We start from the raw sequence: 22273 nt of genomic DNA, 5'->3' as shown, positions 1-22273 counted from the left end.
TTAAAAACAAGAAGATCGTAAAATTTGCAGGTAAATGGATGAAACTAAAAATAGCATCCTGAGTTAGGTAACCGAGGCTCAAATGGACATGCATGGTATTTACTCACCTATAAGTGAGTATTAACCATAAAGTACAGGATAAACCAGTTAAAATACACAGACCCAAAAAGACAAACAACATGTAAGGCCCAAGAGAGTATGCTTGAATGTAACTCAGAAGATGAAATTAACTATAAGACAACATTGGGAAACTTTCTGATCTGGCCTATTTTTTTTTTTTGTATATCATATATCTGTCTCTTTTACCTGGATAGGTGTATCCTAGATTTAGAAGAATTTTGTTGTGATCATATTGAAAATATTTCTTGGTTTTTGGGTTTTTTGAACATCATTCTTCTTCTTTGTCATTAGTTCAATAATTTGGTGTTTTTAAGTTTCTCCGTAGATCTTACATAATATACTCAGTAATTTGTTAAATCCATTTTTCTCCTTAGCTGGATAAGTAATTCCATACACCTTGTGAGCAAGACCCTATTTTCTCTCATGCTGGTGGTTTATTCTATTGCTAGTAGTTTACTCAATGACTACGTTATTTATTTGACTTAATTAAAAGTTTCCTTTGTAGTATCACTTTAGTTTGTGAACTTCAGTATTTCTATTTCCTTATTGAATTTTGTTTTGCTATTTTTCAGTTCTACTCATATCTTATTTAGCATTGCCCTGTATTCTCTTGGAAAATGCTCAAGATTTTATTCATTTATTTCAGCATAGATATTATTTTCTTTCAAATTATTTGTGTGTAATTTCAGTTAAGTCATTGTGTCTGGGATTGTTAACTTTAATATTGGTAGAATTTAGAGGAGACATATTGTCTTGTTTTTCATGATACTTGTGCTTTTTCACTGTGATATGAGCATACGCTGTTTTTGAAATTTTTATCATTTTTCAGACTACTATGAGCACTCAGAAGTCAGTCTATAGACTGCTGAAATATAAATACATATTTCTCTAATCTAGAGGTATTTAAATTTAATTCTTTCACTTAATATATTGTTTATTTATTCATTTATTTGTTATTTTAATTAATTATTATTTATTTATTTAGGTAACATATAAACTACTGGCTTGCACAAAATCATAATTTTTCTTTATTCTAGTACTAGAGAGAGGAGGTACATGCCATAAATCTTAGCAGCTTCTTAAAACTCAGTGAAAATATTGAAAAAAAACTAAGTTAGGGAGCAAAAAGAGAAAAATTGATTATCCCATTGCTCTTTGGATTGGTAGAATACAAAGATTTAAAGACGGAAACTCATATGTTTGATTTTAGTTGTAATTCGACTTGTACTGATGGAGGACATAGCAAATAAGAGCTAATATCAATCCAATAATAGTTGACATTACAAAGCATTGAGTTTATTTTCCATGTGAGTTTCTGAATATCCTCCAGTTGTGTACATCATTGCTGCTAATCACTTTCAAATTATTGCTTATACTCTAAATATTTACTCACGAGCAATTAGTTTGGAAATGTACATTTTCCAGAAATATAAATAGACGCTAGAAAGAACACTGACAACTTCAAAGCAAAATGAAGTTCATCCTGCAGCTTTCCCTCATTGGGTTCTGCTGGGCTCAATATGAGCAACACACTACAAATGGGAGGACTGCTATTGTCCAACTGTTTGAGTGGCGCTGGGTTGATATTGCCAAGGAATGTGAGAGATTCTTAGCTCCTAAAGGATTTGGAGGGGTGCAGGTAAGATTAGTTCACAAATTAAATGCAGTACTTACTGTGCTCATGTATATAGTATTCTCTCCTCTCACCCACCCCTCTCTAATTTAAATTATTTTATTTATTTACATTCATGTGATTCACCCCTCCTCAATCCACCCTCCCACAGTTTCTCATCCCATTCCTCTTCCTCCTTGCCTCTGAAAGAGTGCTGCTCTTTGACCTCACCCTTCCATGGGGCCTCAAGGCTCTCCAGGATTAAGCACATTGAGGCCAGACCAGGTAGTTCTCTGCTACATAAGTGTCAGGGGCCTCAGACTAGCCCATGCATGGTCCTAGTTGGTAACTGTATCTCTGGGAGCTCCCTAGGGTCTGGGTTAGTTGAGACTGCTGGTCTTCCTATGGGGTCACTCTCCCTATCAACTTCTTTTTTTTAAATTAATCATTCCATCATTGAAAATGATGTAATATGTAATATTGAATGATATTCCACTTCCTGGTTATCCTCTCCACCACTTCACATCCCATTATATCCCAATTCCCAGTTATCCCTCCACTAACCCATCATGCCACATCTGTCCTTCACCTTCCCATTTGCCTGTATCAGAATTCTCCTGCCATACCACTCTAGCACTCCCCAATGCTGGGGGATCAAACCTCCCTTGGACCAATGGCCTCCCCTCCCACTGCTGTCATGCAAGGCCATCCTTTGCTACATATGTATCTGGAGCCATGGATCCCTTCAGGCACCCTCCTTGGTTGGTATTCTAGACTCTGGGAGAACTGGGTAGTCAGGCCAGCCTATGTTGATCTTCTAATGGGGTTGCAATCCGACTCGACTTCTCCAGCCCTTCCGCCAGCTCCACTATAAGGTTTCCTGAGTTCAGTCTGATGGTTGGTTCCAAGAAGCCCCCACATCTGCATAGATCAGTTGCTGGCTGGACCTCCCAAGGAACTGCCACACTAGGTTCCTCTCAGAAAGCACCTCTTGACCATGGCAACAGTGTTGGGTTTGGTGTTTGCAGGCATGATGGATCCCCAGGTGGGGCAGTCCCCAGTTGGCCCTTCTTTCAGTCTCTGTTCCATTTTATTTTGTCCCTGTTGTTTCTTTGAACAGGAACATTTCAGGGTTAAAAACTTTGAGATGGGTGGGTGGTCCCACCCCTCAACCATGGGCTGTGCCTATCTACTGGAGGTAGTCTCAATAGGTTCTATCTCCCCCTTCTCTGTATTACAGCTAAGGTCATCCCCATTGGGTCCTGGGAGCCTCATGTTTCCCTGGTATCTGGGACTCTCCAGTGTCTATCCCCCGTTCCTCATCCCCACTCCTACATATTTTTGTTCAATTTCCTGACCCTTTCAACTTGTTGAATCCTTCCCGTAATTCAACCAGGGAGGTCCTGACTTCAGTCCAATGGTTGCGTGTAAGTATCTGCTTCTGTCTCAGTCAGTTGCTGGTATGGCCTCTCTGAGGACAGCCATGCCAGGTTCCAGTAGATAGACAGGAACTCAAGTGGAGGGATAGGGTTACTTACCCACAGTCCAAATTCCTGACCTAGAGTAGTTCATGTCTAAAAGAACTGCAGGGACAAAAATGGAGTAGAGACTAAGGGAAAGGAGGTCCAATAACCAGCCCAACTTGGGATCCATCTCAGGGGTTGAACCAAGGCCTGACACTACAACGCTATCTTATGTGCTTTCAGATGGGAGCCTGGCCTGGTGCTGAGAAAGTGTATTCTCTTATTTTGGGGTGAAATGTTCTATTAAATCTGTTTGACTTATAACTTGTGTTAGTTTCACTGTGTCTGTTTACTTTCTGTTTCAATGACCTGTCCATTGATGAGAGTGGAATATTACTGTGTGAGGTTCAATGTGTATTTTTCGGCTTTATTAAAGTTTCTCTTACAAGTGTGAGTGCCCTTGCATTTGGGACATAGATTTTAAGAATTAAGACTTTCTCTTGTTGGTTTTTCCTTTGATGAATATGAAGTGTCCTTCCACATTTCGCTGATAACTTTTATTGAAGTCTATTTTATTGGATATTAGAATGGCAACTCCAGCTTGTTTCTTGGGACCATTTCCTTTGAAAGCTTTTTTCCAGCCTTTTACTATGAGGTAGTGTTTGCCTCTGTCACTGAGGTGTGTTTCTTGTATGCAGCAAAATGCTGGGTCCTGCTTGTGTATCCAGTCTGTTAGCTTGTGTCTTTTTTATAGGGGAATTTACTCCATTGATGTTGAGAGACGGTAAAAACAGATGATTGTTACCTTATTTTATTTTTGTTGCTAGAGGTGGTATTATGTGTGTATTATTCTCTCTTTTGGTTTTGTTCTGATCTGTTTAGTTTCTTGGGTTTTCCTTGGTGTAGTTACCTTCCTTGTGTTGGAGATTTCATTCCAGTACCAGCTATAGGGCTATATTAGTAGAAAGGTGTTTAAATTTAGTTTTGTCATGGAAGATCTTGGTTTCTCCATCTACGATGATTGTGAGTTTTGCTGGTTTTATAGCCTGGGCGGTCATTTGCCTTCTTTTAGTCTGCATGACATCTGTCCAGTATCTTCCGGCTTAAGAGTCTCTGTTGAGAACTCTGGCGTAATTCTGAAAGGTCTGCCTTTATATATTACTTAGCCTTTTTCCCTTACACCTTTTAATATTTTTCTTTGTTCTATGAATTTAATGTTTTGATTATTATGTGATGAGGGGATTTTCTTCTCTGGTCCAATCTATTTAGTGTTCTGTAGGCTTCATGTACATTTATGGCCATCTCTTTCTTTAGGTTAGGGAAGTAACTTTTTTTTTTAAAAGAAAGAAACAGATTTTGTTGAAGATGTTTTCTGGGATCCTTTGATTGGGATTCTTCACCTTCTTCTATTCCTATTATTGTTAGATTTGATCTTTTCATTGTGTCCTGAATGTTTGGTTTAGAAACTTTTTACCCATTGTATTTTCTTTGATCAATGTGTCAATATTTTCTATGGTATCTTCTATCCTTGAGATTCTCTCTCCTATCTCTTGTATTCTTTTTGTATGTTTGTATCTGTAGCTCCTGATATCCTTCCTAAGTTGTTCTTCGCTTGAATTCCCTCCATTTGTGTTTTCTTTATTGTTTCTATTTTCATTTTTAGTTATTGAACAGTTTTGTTCAATTCCTTCACCTCCTTGATTGTATTTTCCTTTACTTCTTTTAGGTATTTGTTTTTTCTTAAAGGGTTTCTACCTGTTAGCCTGTGCTTTGCTATACTTCTTCAAGAGAGTTCTTTATATCCTTCTTAAAGGCCTCTATCATCTTCATGAGATGGGCTTTTAGGTCACTATCTTGCTTTTCATGCCTGTTAGGGTAGTCAGGTCTTACTGTGGTTGGAGAACTGGGATTTGATGGTACAAAATTCATTGGGTTCTGTGTCTCATGATTTTGTGCTTGCCTCTGGCCATCTGGATCTCTCTGACATTAACTGGTCTGGGTGTCTCTAATTGAAACAGGTCTCCTTGTAGGCAGGTAGAGCTCTGTGACCTGAATTAGGGCTGATATCCTTGGAAACATGCAGTGTTGTCTATGGTTAGAGTGGGCCTCCTGTGTCTCTGGTTATAACAAGCCTCCTGTCCCCCTCATTACAGTGGACTTCTTGTGGATTCTGTGGACTTCTTGACCTCTTGGCAAGCTCACAGGCTGTAGCTTTTGGGTGGGTATCAGGCCACTGCTCTGGTTAGGGTGGGGAAGTGGGCCAGAAGGAACGAGGAGTTTTGGGGATGTGAGAAGGGAGATAGTACCTATGTCATCTGTGCAGCGTGGTTGCTCCAGCTGGTGTGTGTATATGGGTGAAATTCTCACTTGTGCCCTTAGTCTGTGTGGAACTCCTGAAAAGCACACAGGCTGCAGTGTTTAGGTGGGTATCTACAAAGCTGCTGATCACACATTTTACAGTATTCTAATCAAGACTAGTGACTCTAGAACACAACTTCATTTCACACAAAACCTTTCTGAGAAAAGAAAAGTTTGGTAGTTGTGGCACCTTTGTATTTACTGTAGAATATCAGGAGTATCTCTGTAATATTCTTCTATAATTTCTGCTGATTGCTAAACAACAGAATTGCATGTTTATAGGATGGGAAGTAATGTCATACTATTGATAGGTTTCTACAAGATTACGTAAATAAGCTATCATATCTTACTAAGTATGCACTTTTCTTTTAAGGTTCGTAATTACGTGGATGCTGTCATTAATCACATGTGCAGTTCAGCAGGTGGTGCTGGAACAAGCAGTACCTGTGGAAGTTACTACAATGCTCATAACCGGGAATTCCCAGCGGTTCCATACTCTGCTTGGGATTTTAATGATAATAAGTGTGATGGGGAAGTTAATAACTACCAAAATGCTCATGTGGTAAAGAGAAAAATGGTGGTAGAAATAGGGAAATATCTATTCTTCTACATATGCACAGAAATGTATGAAATGCCATTGGACATTTCATTTAGATTCCACAGAAAATGGTGGTACAAAGACACAATGCTGAAAAATAGAAATTGAGAAATGTCCTGTATTTTTATTATGTTATTTTGTAAGGATACAGCAAAGTTTAGGATAAATGTGGGGATTCTCTCTAGCAATATTGTGTGAAAAAATTAAGACCTTGGTTTTATCAATTACATAAATATGATAAAAATAGAAAATATTATAAACATAAATCATATATAAAAATAAATTCAAGCAGTATGTGGCATTCTCAATTTTGGAGCAGTGTACCTAATATGACCAAATTCTTGTCTTGGAATTTTTGAAATCTGTAAAATAAATTTAAAATATGAAGTAAAGGACAAAATCAAAGGAAGAGTAAGAGAGGGAGAAAAAAAGAGAGTGAGAGAGGGGGAATAAGAAGAAAGAAGTGGTGGAGAAAACAAAGAAGAAAGAGGAAAGAGAATGGACCAACTAAAATGCTCAGCTATTTTAATCTCTGGATCCTCTGTATTTACAACAGAATGTATTTTAGAGTCAGAGTCCACGCTAACATTGCAATACATCCTATGTACTGAATAAAACCCATATGAAATTAGATCTCACCAATGGGTGAGTGACTGAATGATGAATTAAATTCTCTGGCAGAAGTACCTTTTTATAAATCAATCATGTTTTCCCCAATAGGTCAGAAATTGTTGTCTGTCTGGTCTTCTGGATCTTGCACTTGATAAAGAATATGTTCAGACCAAGGTGGCTGACTACATGAACCATCTTATTGACATCGGTGTAGCAGGGTTCAGGATTGATGCTGCTAAGCACATGTGGCCTGGAGACATAAAGGAAGTTTTGAGAAGACTACATAATCTAAATACAAAATGGTTCCCTCGAGGAAGCAGACCTTTCATTTTTCAAGAGGTAGAATATTATATATATATTTTTTTTATTTTTGGATTATACTTTAATTACAACGTTTCTCCCTACCCTTTTCTACCTACAAATACTTCCGTATCTTCCTTCAAGTTCATGACTTTTATTTTTTGTGTACTCTAATTACATGAAAATGTGCAATGTGCATATGTATTTGAGTATGTGTGTGTGCATATTTGTATGTATATGTATGTATATAACACATATTTACATACTATGTATATATATAAATACATACACACAGACATATACATACATACATACATACATACATAACATTCATGCATGTTTCCTGAATATAGCTGTTGTGTTCTTCCCTCAGGAAGACTCCCTGTTCTCAGCTTTCCTTGGTTTACTACAGTTCTTTGCCTAAGTTTGAAAGTCCATGAGCGTTTCTTTAAATGTCATCATTTTGCAAGCTGGATAAGATATAGCAGATTTCTCTAAGCTTATAATTAATAAAGTAGGTTATAACTCAGTCATGTATAGAGTCATCATTCTGTCATTAAAAATTGGAATGCTGTTAATCAGTAATAGCATACTTAGTTCTTTATCATAGCATGTTTCAAGACAGTACTAACTTCATTTACAGAGCCATTAAATTCTCAGACACTGTTTAACAATACAGAAAAATCATGATGCTTTTACTCTCAATTTCTTTAGCAATAATGTCACATGAAGTGCACTAAGGATGATGCCATTCTATCTCTAATTTTCTTGGAAGATTTAATGAGTTTTATAAGTGCTTCTAATGTTGACAAGACAGCAAGTATTAACTTATTGTGAACTAATGAATTTTTTTTCTGGCAGTCATCCTGGAGGATAAAATGTAGCCCTTTTATAATTAAGCTTATAATATAATTGCCTTAATTCTTTTAATATTGTGACATGTATTTTATGAAAAACATCAGAATATTGGTAGACAAAAAACCGTTAGTAACATTTCAAATAACAGAACCCTCTTAAATATTTCTAAAAGCATTATATTTCAATAATATGTTTTAAAGATGTACTTAAGATGACACTTGCCCCAATGTCTCTCCTAGGTCATCGATCTGGGTGGTGAGGCAGTTAAAAGTAGTGAGTACTTTGGAAATGGCCTCGTGACAGAATTCAAGTATGGTGCAAAACTTGGCACAGTTATCCGCAAGTGGGACGGTCAGAAGATGTCGTATTTAGAGTAAATATATACCATTTCATCATTTGATCTATCATACATTTGTTGTTATTTGACATCAATAAGATATATCTTCAAATATTCTAATTTGTACAACTATGAAGTTGTTGATTACTGCTCAGGGTAATTGTTCCTTAAACTTCATTTATTCATCCTTTTCAATCTGGAGATCAATCACCAGGTAGTACTGGAAATCAAAAGCATTGCTTAGTGATTTCTGTCCATTTGTGATGAGTCCAATAGATTCTAAGAACATTTGTTCAAGGTCTACTAAATTTACATTAGTATTACAAAAATAGTTATACTCAGAAGTGATCCCTATAAAGTGATCACTCTATGGACTTTCCTTATACTGCACTAGAGAATTAATTGAAAAACTTTTTAAACTTTGTAATTTAACACTGCAGTTATGAATTCAAGCTTCCATTCTATACTATGTAACTTGAATATCTTAATTCTCAAGTCCATAATATTATAATACAATAAAAAATATAAATAAAACAATTTAGGAACAAGAAGGTCTTATAGTAAAATCTAAATGTAGATAAAATTCCAATGAGTAGTATCATAGAAAAAATATATATGAAAGATAGGCATCTTATGAAATTATCATGTATTTAGATAATATAATAGAGGATGCCATAAATTATTTTATGCTAAGTAGTATGAAAGAATAATATTTTATTTTATCTTAATTTAGGAACTGGGGAGAAGGTTGGGGTTTGATGCCTTCGGACAGGGCCCTTGTGTTTGTGGACAACCATGTAAATCAGCGAGGACATGGTGTTGGAGGAGCATCCATTCTGACATTCTGGGATGCTAGGTAGGACAACATTCTTTGATGCTGTGAAGCCTGCCTTCAATGACAGTAAAGCGTTATATACTTCTGCTTTAACACTATTTTTGAAACTTTCAGAATGTATAAAATGAATGTTGGATTTATGTTGGCTCATCCTTATAGATTTACAAGAGTAATGTCAAGTTACCATTGGGAAAGAAATATCGAGAATGGAAAATAAGCCTTAGAGTTGTCTTAAGCATATTTTAATGTAGAAAAGAAAGTGGATCTGTTTCAATTTCAGGTGCAGTTATAACATCTGATACTTATTATTGTTTATTCACTACAGTCTTCTAAAGTAAGGACATTGGAAAGTACCTGATTGTGAAAATGAAATAGTTAAAATAATAACAAAATACATAGTGAAAACAGTTATGCCTGGTGAAGCCCTGATTCATAGGTTTGGCAAGAATTATAACTGTTAATACTAAAGGGAATTCTAAATTCTTTCTGCCCTTTGTATGATAAATATCATCCTTTGAAAATACTTTTATTTTTTCTGTGAAACTAGAAGGCTTCTTACTGGAGTATAATTAAGGAAATTATAATAAATAAAAGTTTATAAGAATCTGAGAACAATGATCTGTGGGAGAAATCTATGGATGCTTTGAAGTATATCCTGTATGTACTTGTTTGTTTGTTTCATAAGTTTAAACAATTTGAAACTAATCTAGACAATGAGACTATAATATATCTGATCACCTATGGGAAATTTCTCTTCTCAGTGGATTGTAGATAGCCCTATAGAGACACATCAAATATAAAAATAGAAATATCACTTCTATATAAATCTGAGAAATATTTTTTGTTTCCTTTCAAGATAAGAATCCCTTGTTCTATATTGAAATTCATTCTCTTTTTAAAGTGCTTTAATAAGCAGAATGAGATTTTTTCCCAAATATATTCAAATATTTTGCCAACAAAAGATGCTAATTTATATCTTGGTGAACAATAAAATCAGAATATATTATCACATTTTACAAGCAATTAGCAAGACATCAATTAATAGTAACTTAGAAATTGGTATATTAAAAGCGTTTTCATTGTTGTTTTTAACTTTTATCTTATCAGGGACAACCTCTTCCTTTTATGGATAAACTGAGGTACATGCATGTAATTATAATGATGGAAATATTTCAGGTAGTAACAGGAGTCTGTTTTTTAATTTTAGGTTTTCTGACTCTAATTGTCTTGTTTCAGTCACAGTGAAGATATTTTAGTGGTACTGAGGAGAGAATGAGAGTTTTAAAAATTGTTTCTGATGTTTTAAATATGTTTTTAGAGAATGTGAGTTTCCACAAAAGTTAAGAACTAGTGAAAGTCTGTAAAAACAGTGAAGGAATTAGATTAAAAACTAGACAATGCAGAGGCAGAATTAGCACAGTGGGTGTGGTTTTGGTTTTGTGTAGTGCAAAGAATCAGGAAGCTACAAGCATTCAAATGCCCTAATTCTTTCAATAATTAAGGATCAGATTGACTGCATGGGACCACCTAATAACAATGGAGCAACAAAAGAAGTAACCATTAACCCAGACACCACTTGTGGCAATGGTTGGGTCTGTCAACATCGGTGGTGTCAAATAAGGTGGGAAGGTCCCCATTAGATCTTGTCTAATAAGAAAGTTTACCCTTTTATTTTAAACTGTTAAAATGTTGAAATAAACATTTTACTCGATTTTTTGTTTTTAGGAACATGGTTGCCTTCAGAAATGTAGTCAATGGTCAGCCTTTTGCAAACTGGTGGGATAATTGCAGCAACTAAGTAGCTTTTGGCAGAGGAAACAAAGGATTCATTGTCTTTAACAATGATAACTGGTAAGTGGATAGTGATTTAAGAAGGATTGTATAATATTAGACTCCAAAATGCTTTTCTTCTTTTCTTGTTCATTTAGATTTTTTTCATACATGAAATATCCTTTAGGAAAAGAATTTAAGCCACAAATAAATAGCCAATGTACATAAGAATATTATGATTTCTGCTTTCCTATTTTTCCTTTGTGTTAATAAAATTTTCCTTTTTGATCTTTAATCATAGAATATAATGACAGTAGCATATAATCAAATCATAGGCTCATTTGATACATTTTACAAAGCATAAATAGTAAACATACATCTTACCATTATAAAACACTGTGCCTTATTTGGCCTAGAGTACTTTCCCCAGTACCTGTGATTATCACGTATACATTTATCCATTTTACAGAGTCTTCAATTCTCTGCTCTGTGTCTTAAATATTTTTAAGTCATATGTGCACTTGCATCTGGTTTATAAGCTCTCCACAAAAGAATTTAAGTCTCTGTTCAATATTCTCAAGAGAGAGGTAAATCCTAATTTTCCTCAACAGTTAATTGACAAAAGAGAGGTAATCTCACAAAAAGTAGAAAAAGCTATTACTAATTTATATATTATGTAGTCTGGTTAGTTGTCAGTGGTGCTATAACAGTCCATTGACAAAAGATTATTAATATAGATTTATATATCCTAAAATAGGGTCTTAATGACTCTCTGAGTGTGGAAGGAGCGACTGTTGGCACTTCTGCCCTGATTTTACAAGAACTCTGAAAAACTGGCTTTAAAAACAAAAGAGGGGGAACAGTACCCCCTCAGAAGGAGTTCCCCTGAAATGTACTCCATCGTGCCTTGTTCACTTTTATCTCTCTAAAGCTGAAAGCTCATGGCAAATCTGCTGCTGACTGCATCTGGCACCACCAAGACCAACAAAACTTTGCCACAGATATGGGGAAGAACCCTCTTACCCTTAAAGGGAATGGCCCAGACCCAGTTCCCTTATGGAGCTGAGGATTGATATGCCTGTCTGATACCACAGAAGGCACAGCTAACCGGCTGCCAAAAAGATTAATGAAATAAATAGATACCCCCACAAAGCCAGGCCCAACCATAAATACGATGAATAACAATTTACATCCAGGGAAGAGAAATCTCCCTGAGAATCCCCTTCTTTTTTTCCTTTCCAGGTAAAAATGAATCACCCATGATGTCTGCTGTTAGAAGTTCTAATCCAGATGCTGGCCTCCGAATTTATACTACTCAGACCTTCGAAAGGCCACTGACAAGAAGATCAAACAGCTAGAGATTGACATCACTAATCTGAAGAAATCCCTTGTTCTGCTGTCTGAAGAGACATCCAAAAATCGCAAAGATCCTTATTGGACTTGATTTACTCTAGTACAATAGAAAAGGCTGTATACAGCTCTTGACTGTGTACAACCCTCAAAGAAGAAGGTTGCCTTTACATAGACAAGACAAGGAGGGTTAAAGAGTGCATGAAATAGGTAGTGAAGACCCTAAGAAAAATCAGAGAGAGAAAGAGACAGATGAATGCTGGTACAAGAATTGGTTTTCAGCCTCTCCAATGTTGTCAACCCTATTTCCTCCCATCTTGGGACCATTATTTGGGTTCTTTTTGCTTTTTTCTGCTGGTCCCTGGCCCTCAAATATGCAGACTAGCTCTGTGATACAACAGATAAATAATTTGGTAGCAAAACCTACTCAGATACATTATCATAAGTTAGCTATGGAGGACCACAAGACTCAAGATGAGGTTGTTACTTTATACAGGGTGTTTCCAAAACCCATCTCCACCCAACCTAAAAGGGGGGACTTCTGCCCCTAGACCAAGCAGAGAGGGGTCACCCAGAACCCTCTCTCACAGGTGATCTGAATTCTTGCTTAGACTGTGAGGCTAAGCACTGCAAGGGAATATAAATGAAAGATAAAAATATCTCTTTGGGTTCCCTGAGGGCCAAGCCTGACTGCATAGGGGTTGATGTCAAAAGTATCCCCTCTCCAGGAAAAAGACATCGGGACGGGTATGGCCCTCATGCCTCACTGGACAATGACAGGGGGACTGGAGCCATTACAATGTCCCCTTCAAATATTGGAGGTCAGGCCTCTATCCACGCCTTCACAAGTTTAGAATTGCCACAGCCCTTCTATACTTAGAGAAGGGAGGGGATGTCAGGGGCAGCCCTGCTTACACACTGTAGGCCTAAAATCAGCCATAGGCCTAAAATCAGCAATAGGCCTGTCATACATGTATACTAACACCAAGTCTTGGGTTTCAGTGGAAAAACATTGAAACAGATGGCTATAAGCTAATGTCAAACGGCAGCTTTTGTGGAAATTTATAAGCCTGAGTAGTCATAGACCTTGTAAATAGGTAGCCTGGGCAGACAATACCAACTTAGATAAGAACAAGCGAGTCATAGGCAGAGTCATAGTGAATTGTCCCCTGAACCTTCACCTAGCTGATATCTGGTTCTGAAGATATCTGTATTCCCCCTGAACACCCACACTCCAGTGTGATTCCCTTCCCCACATCCAGCCTTTCTGTGTTTATAACCCATGTGTGAATTAATCACGATTTGAGAAAAAAAAAATTTAGTTCCAGTAACACTTTATGGGCCCATAACCATGTAAATGGTACATGATTCACTGAGTTATCATCATGTGTTGTGTTTTCTGTTTGATTAATTAATGCATATATGTTAATTTAAATAAATAATTGATTTCAAAAAAAAGAAATAGTGAAAAAAATTGCTTACTCTGCTTTAAAAATCCTCAATATTATTTATTCACCTGTAGTACTTCTGAGTGTTCCTTTATGGTTCCTTCATTTGTAGTACTCTAGATCAGATACCAAAAATGGTGCTCACAGCCTTTCATTTTAGTAAAGGAAAGGCAGAAGCACACAAATTTTTGGATATTTCAGGGCACCTTGATCTTCATAGTGAGTTTCAGTTCAGCCATGGCTAAATAGAGAGACCCTGTCTTACAAACAAACAAACAAAAAAACAAGATAAAACAAAACAAAACAGAATTCTAGATCAGAGAATCTCTTGCCAGGTGGTGGTGGCGCACGCCTTTTATTCCAGCACTTGGGAAGCAAAGTCAGACGGATTTCTGAGTTCGAGGCCAGCCTGGTCTACAGAGTGAGTTCCAGGACAGCCAGTGCTCCACAGAGAAACCCTGTCACAAAAAAAAAAAGAAAACACAAAAAAATGAGAGAAAGAGAGATAATCTCTTTGGGAGCCAGTTAAGTGTCTCAATCAAAATCAGCTTTCGATCAGGTTGAGAATACGATTCCATAAAGCATATTTTATTGGCTACAAGGAAATAATTGAAATATGTGTCATTTTTCTTTTTTTGAAGAACACATGGTTAGTTATTTAAGAGAACTAGAATTACTTAATGCTAGATACTTTTCTACTACAAACTTGTATGGATCCATAGAAATGCTAGATTATGTTTAATTCTAGAAAAATTATTTGTGGTATCATATAATTGAAGTTGTGAATCATTAATGCTATTAAAATTAAAAAGAATCATCAGAGTGTAAGTCCAGCAGAGGACTGAATGAGAATAATGAAAGTCCTCATAGGAGGACTTTACTATTGAGCTTTTATTTGTTTTCTGTGTTTCTCTGTCTGGTCACTACAGGCCACGAAACTAACACACATTTAAAATAATGCCTTTGGTATAAAGAATTTGCTTGCTCCAGTTGACAAAGTCTTGGTGTTTGGATTCTCTTACTGAGCTCTGAGCTCTTATTGTTCTATAGCACAAGATTAGGACATTTATTATTATATAGATAATATATAATACATGTTCCTGCACTTGACTGGATTGAATTTTGATTAAATACTAACTTTTTTTTCAGGGCTTTGTCAACAACTTTACAGACTGGTCTTCCTGCTGGCACATACTGTGATGTCATTTCTGGAGATAAAGTCGATGCTGGTTGCACTGGACTTAGAGTAAACGTTGGCAGTGATGGCAAAGCTCACTTTTCCATTAGTAACTCTGCTGAAGACCCATTTTCTGCAATCCATGCTGACTCAAAATTGTAAGAATCAAATTAAAGACATGTAAAGAAACCATCAGTTGAGTGTGTTTGTTATGCTCCATATTATATTTTTAATTTATTTTTTGTTTCTTTATAAATATGTGTGCTGTGTATGTCTGAATACTGGAATATATGTAGGACATTTAAACAACCCTATGCCATGGCTTTTCCCTCTCTTTCTTTTTCCTTGAAATGTGAGGATCACACTAAATTCATCAGGCTTCTCTGGATAACACTTTTCCTTGTAATGAAAACCTCTAAGCAATGAACTTGAAATGATAGAAATATTGAAACTCACATAGAGTGATCAGATAACAACATCCTAGATAAATGTAGCATTAGCAGGAAGTATAAATGTTTTCCAAAAAATTCCCAGAGTCTAAATGGTGTCCTGACAAATATTTCTCTTTACTGTTAGCATAATTTCCTTCATGTTTTCATTTTGACATATGAAAAATTATTTTCAATAAATTTTATTGACAGTCTAATAATTTATTAAACATACATTTGACTACTTGAAAACCCATCGTCACTCAATTACATTAGTACTCTTTTTTTCAAATTTCTTTTATATTTGATTATTCTAAGAAAAAAATACACTTTCCTACTTCTATAACACACACACACACACACACACACACACACACACACACACACATATATATATATGTATATATATATACAATGGAAGCTAATCATTTATCAAAATCTCATCATGTGTGACATAAGCTTCTACCTTCCATCTTTCCCATTCACTTTAAAGCACACTTACTCATGCACACACATATACACATTCAAATCTTTTTGGTGACAGCTGGCACTTAAGAATGCTTGCATGAATGTGAGTGGGAGGTGATTTAGCTGATAAAAAGATGTTAACAGTGGTTATACTCCTAAAGAATATGTCTCTACTACCCCAGCAGTGACTCATAGTCAATTTCCCATCCATAAAATAATGGAAACTTAGAAGTTACTGCCTAATCCAAAGTGAATGTTGAAGTTTCCAGTGTTCTTTGCAGGCAAACACTGATTTTGCTGGTGCAATGCTGTGACATTTATATCTTGTAAAGATGACTGGGTTTCACAGTAGACCTTTCCATTCTCTGGATCTTGTATCATTACTTCATAGATTGTCCTTGATCATTCACTCTAAGATGTTATAGAGCTATTCCTTTTTTGATGAGTATGTAGTAGTCACCAGTTTTAACAGATTAATTATATCTCTCTGCACTAGCAGTCTCCAAATGCAGACACAGCCTTCATTTTATAAAGCTTGGTAACACATCCCAAGGAACACATTTGTTTCCTGCTTGTTAAGTCATTTGTGCCTATTGCGAATGGCATTGTTTCCCAGATTTCTTTCACAGTTCATCTGACATTTGTATAGAGGAGTGATATGATTGTGTGTGTGTGTGTGTGTATGTGCATATTGAGTTAATCTTGTTTCCAGCCTCTCACTGAATGAGTTTGTAATCTGTAGGAATTCTCTGGTAGAATTTTTGTGGTTTTATCTATAGTATCATAACATTTACAAATAACAATACTCTGACTTCTTTCTTTCCAATTTGTATCCCCTTGATCTTTTTTAGGTGTCTTATTGCTCTAGGTAGTACTTCAAGTAATGTATTAAATAGGTTCTCAGAGAGTAGAGAAATACTTACAGAATTGTTTAACATTGCTAGTCATCATTAAAATAAAAATGACTTTGAGATGCCATCTTACACCTGTCAGAATCACTAAGATCAAATCCACATGTGACAACTCACGCTGGCGAGGGCATGGAACAAGGGGAACATTATTGCAATTCTGCTAGGCATACAAATTTGTATAGCCATTTTGAAAATCATTGTGTTGGTCCTTAGAAAAATTGGGACTCAAACTACCTCAAGACCCAGCTAAGACACTTTTGGTCATATACTCAATAAATATCCCACCCAATCCCAAGGATACTTATTTAACCATGTTCATAGCACATCTTTATTTATAGTAGTCAGAACCTAGACACAACCTAGATATCCCTCAACCAAAGAAGGGATAGCAAAAATGTTGTACCTTAAGAAAATGGAGTATTACTCAGTAATGAATATTACTCATGATTCACAATCATGGCAATTTCAGGAAAATGATAGAACTAGAAAAAAGACCATTTTGACTGAGGTAACCCAGACCCAGAAAGACAAACACGGTGTGTACTCAATTATAAGTGGACATTAGCTGTTAAGTAAAGGATAATCATGTTACAATCCATATACCCAGAGAGATTATGTAACAAAGAAAGTTCTAATAGGCACTTCTGGCTGTCTGGAAAAAGAAAATGGAGGGTGAATTGGTGTTAGGCAGGGATGGGAAGAGGAGGATACAGGTGACAAGGGAGTGGTGCAGAGATAGAATGAGGGAGTATTGGGAGTGATGAATGCATTGTTTGTGGAGGGAATTTGAGGGACAATATGAGAACCTAGTGCAGTGGAAACTCCCTGGAATCTATCAGGACAAGTCTAGTGAAGCCTTGTAGTACTTAAGAATATGGAATTTTAACTGCCTATCTTCAGTAACCATTTAAGGCTTCCAGTGCTCCAACTTGAGCCCCATGCCAAGAGAGCAACCCCATTATGCCAAAGACTGTGGATGTCCAAGAACCAAAGATTGAATAGCACAGAATGGTAGGATAAAACTAAACATGACTGGATAGAATAAAAAAGGTAATGGAGTTATTCTTAATGATATTCTGTTAAACTCAGTACCTAGCCCAATCGTCATTAGAGAAGCTTCAGGCAGCAATTTATGGGAGCAAATACAGAGATGTACAGGCAAGCATTAGACACAGCTTGTGTGGAACTACAAAGAAGAGTGTGAGGGAGATTTTAGGAACTGCGGGAGTTGAGGACAGCATGATAAAACTAAGCAGAGCTCTTCAGAGCTCAAAGCGACTGAAGTGGCAATCATGGTGTATGCATGGGTCTGTGCTAGGTCTCTTGCATGTATGTTATGGTTATTTAACTTGATTTTCTTCTGGGACTTCTAACAGTGGGAATTTGTGTGTGTGTGTGAGTGTGTGTATTTCTTTTGCCTGCTCTTGGGACCCGTTTCCTCTACTGGATTGCCTTGTCAAGCTTTGATATGAGTATTTGAGCCTGAACTTATTGTACCTTGTTAGTTGAAATCCCTGTGAGGCCAGGTTTCATAAAGGGAAATAGAAAAGAAGTGGATCTGGAAGAGAGCAGAATAGGGTTGCTGATTTGGGATGAGTGGAAACTGCTGTTAGGATGTATTGTATGAAAGAATAAAAATTAAATTAAAAAAATTAAAAAGAAAATGTCTTGATGGATTTTATGAAGGCATTTTCTCAATCAAGGTTCCCTCCCCTCTGTTGACACTAGCTTGAGTCAAGTTGACTGAAAACTAGGCAGTGTGTTTATAAACACACACACACACACACACACACACACACACACACACACACACAGATTTCCACATTCTGCAGCCTCTCTCTTCACTCAGTTGATGATGCTCATTGATGTGCAGAATGAATTTAGTTTTGTAATGTCACATTTATAAGTGTCTCTTCTTATTGCATGAGTAATTGCAATCACATACAGAAAATCCTTCCTTTTGCAATTGAGTTTAAGCATGTGTATTGTCTGTTTTCTAACACCTCCTTTCCCTGATTTGTCCCCCAGTGTTGTTATTGGGATGATCACAGTATGGTTGCAGTGTTTTATAGACAGAATGTCTGGTCTGCTTACACTCCCACACGCTCTTTCTGTTTCCCATCTGAGAAAGCTGCCTCTGGTCCTTGCATCTCTTGACCACATCATAATCAATGCTTATACTCTCTTATTTTAGCTTATAATAGTTTATTAATTCTGTTCTACCTGTTTTACATTTCCAAAGTGTGTTTTGTGGAGGATCTTGGGCAGTAATGTCAGAACAGTAACAGATCTCTTCCTTGTATTTTAATTTTTATTGAAAATAAATTATGTTTCATACAATATATTTTGATTACCATTTTTCCTCTCCACCCAGATTTCTCCACATACATATAAACTCAGTTCCACACTCTCTTTCCCTCTCTCCTTTATTAGAAAACAAATGAGTGCCTAAGTAATAATAATAATAACAATAATAATAATAATAATAATAATAATAAACAATAATAATATAAAACAAAACAATCAAATCAGAATAGAGAAAACAAAAACAAAAATATATGAAAAAATAAGACAAAACAAAAGACTCAGCAAAACAAATGTCACAGGCAACATAGTATGACTGAGATACATGTATTTGCAAACAAAGATAACTCATAAAACTGTAATATAGAAACAAAAGATCTGTAAAGAAATGTCCAGACAGAACATAACTAGAGATAAAGATCTCCAAAAATCATTTAATTTGTTTTGTATTTGTAATCTTCTGGGCATAAGACCTGCCCATATATATTTGTAATTCCTAGTGAGATTCTTGTAGAAATCTACATTTTACTTTGCAAGCATTTGAAACTTACTTATTGTGTCTGACTTAAGGATAGGGAACTGTGTTCACGTCCCCTCTCAGCATTGGGACACTATCTGGCTTACACACTCATTCAGGCCCTCTTTATGTTGCCACAGTCTCTGGTGCAAGTGTAAATTTGTGCAACCACTTTGAAAAACAATTTGGCAGTTTCTTTGAAAATTGGTAGTAGTTCTAATTCAGGACCCAGCTATACTATCCTGGGCATAAACACAAGAAAAGCTTGATCATACCATGACACTAGCTCAATTATGTTCATAGCAACTTTATTCCTAAGAGCTACAAACAACCCAGATGCCCCTCAACTGAAGAATGGATAAAGAAAATTAGGTACATTTAGACAAAGGAATGTGACTCAGCTATTATAAACAAGGACATCATGAAGTTTGCACGCAAATTGATGGAACTAGAACATATTATACAGAGTGAGGTAAACTAGAGCAAGAAAGACACACACGGTATGTATTCACTTATAAATGGATATCAGCCATAAAGTGCACGATAAGCTTATCGTAATCCACAGGCCCAAAGAAGCTAAGTAGCAAAGAGGAGCTATGTGGGGATGCTTGAATCCCACTGAGAAGGGGAAATGAAATATACATTGGTGGTAGATGGAAGGAGAAAACTGTGTAGGAGAGGCAGCAAGAGAAACAGGAGGGATCAAGTGCGGGAATGACAATGGGAGAAAGAATTGGGAGAGAGAACTGGGATTGGTAGAAGGCATCCCTGGGGCAAACTGGAAACCTAGGACAGGGGAACCTCCCAGGAACCTGTGAAACTGACCCTAGCTAAGAGTCCTCATAATAGGGGATATGGAACATGAAACAACCATCTCTTGTAACCAGGCAAGACTTCCAATGTAAGAATACAGACACCATCACACCTACAAAAGCGGTGACCCACAATTTGTCCTACCTATTAGATGTACAGGGATAAGGATAAGGGGGTGGGGGACCCTCTAGAGTGTACCAGAGACCTGGGAGGTAAGAGACTCTCAGAACTCAAAGAGAGGGACCTTCAAAGAAAAACTCTACAGTGGAGAGAGGGAACTTGTAGATCACACCTCCAATTGAAAGACAGGGCATCAAGTGGTGTGATGGGGTTACCATCTCACAGTTAAAACTGTGACCCATAATTGTTCCAGTCTGAAAGAACTGCAGGGACAAAAATGGAAAAGAGCCTGAGGAAAACAAGGTCCAGTAACAGGCCCAAATTGGGATCCAGCTCATGGGGAGTCCCCAAGGCCTGACACTACTACTGATGCTATGGTATGCTCACAAAAAAGGGCCTATCATGACTGCCCTCTGAAAGACCTAACAAGCAGCTGAAAGAGTCAGATGCAGATATTTATCACCAACCAATGGACAGAAGCTGCTGTCCCCTGTGGTTGAATTAGGAAAAAGCTGGAAGAAGCTGAGGAGGTCAACTCTATAAGAACCACAGCCACAGTCTCAATTATTCTGAATCCACGATATCTCTCAGACACTGAACCATCAACCAGGCAGCATACACCAGCTGATATGAGGCCCCAAACTCATATACAGCAGAGGACTGCCAGGTATGGACGCAGAGAAGATGCACCTAACCGTCAAGAGTCTGGAGGCCCCATGGAATCGAGAGGTTTGTTGGGGTGGAAGTGGGAGTGAGGGAAGGGAAAGGTTCGTGGAGATGGGGAGAGGAGGTATGGAATCTGGAACAGTCAGAAGGTGGATCTGAAGGCGTATGAAATCTAGACTGTAAAAAAAAATAAATTAAAAAAAATTTCCTCTTATCATAATTTGATATCCTGGAGCACAAAGAAAATTTCTGAGAAACAGCGAGGATAGACATTGGAAAGTGCTAAATGGAAATTTGTCAAAGGGTTGCACTGAGGGTGGGAAAAGGGCAAGAGTTTTCAGCAGTATCACTAGAGTCAGTTACAAAGAAAACAATACAGCTATGATAATAATGTGTAAAATAAATACACTAATAACTCAGTGTAACTACCAGGATAGCTGCATTATTCGCAGTAATTCGTTTAATCATGATAAGGACTGTGGAAGTACAACTTACTTTACTAGTTCATTTTTTTCCTAAGAGCAAAGCTTTAGAATTTATTGAGAGAACAGCGTACTCTGATGGAAAAGAGGGTCAGAGAAAGAAGATCCAGCAAGCTGCTCAGAGTAGAGGCTACTATTCTGAGCCTTTTCTTGTCTATGCACTGGGTAGAGGTTTGAGGTTTGACTGACAACTTCAAATACTGTGTAACCTGTTATTTACTGTACATATGGTTCTTCTGGACTTTCTTGGTAGTCAAATGTACCAATGTTACTTTGGAGCATTAGCTAAACTAAGAACTACTCAGATTCCTGTTTGTAAGAAAGCTCAGAGTTTCAAAGTATAGCTTGTGTTCCTTTTAAACTCTTTTCCTGAAGTGTTAGACTCTAGCACTTGTAACCATAAAGTGTGAAGTTCAAATGATATTTTTATTCTGTTTTCTCAACATTTGACGTTTGCCTAGTATCTCATACTATTTCTTTTGTATTTCTTTCCTATATGATTCCAGTAGTCTTCCTCATTTAGTTATTCTTGTCAATGTTCCAACAACTTTATTTTTAAAAATAATGCCCTTTTAAGGAAGGATTTTTCTATATTGAAATTCTATCCTCTCCTCTTCTTTCCATTCACTTAACTTCACTGACATATATAACTGGACATTTCCCAAACCCAGGCCTTTGGATCCAGCACTTTAATGAAAGCCCATCATATGTCAAGATCCAGGTCTG

The 22273-nt window shown here is 36.7% G+C and overlaps 1 pseudogene; it reads left to right on the top strand.

Annotated features, from left to right (window-relative positions):
* Window positions 1–1591: 1591 nt before the first annotated feature.
* LOC114612333 lies at window positions 1592–15000 on the top strand (annotated as a pseudogene).
* The last annotated feature ends 7273 nt before the right edge of the window (window positions 15001–22273 follow it).

Source organism: Grammomys surdaster, unplaced genomic scaffold, assembly GCF_004785775.1.
Source record: "Grammomys surdaster isolate TR1022 unplaced genomic scaffold, NIH_TR_1.0 126158, whole genome shotgun sequence".
Lineage (NCBI taxonomy): Eukaryota > Metazoa > Chordata > Mammalia > Rodentia > Muridae > Grammomys > Grammomys surdaster.
The sequence above is the reverse complement of the archived record's forward strand: the minus strand, read 5'-3'. Positions and strand labels throughout refer to the sequence as shown.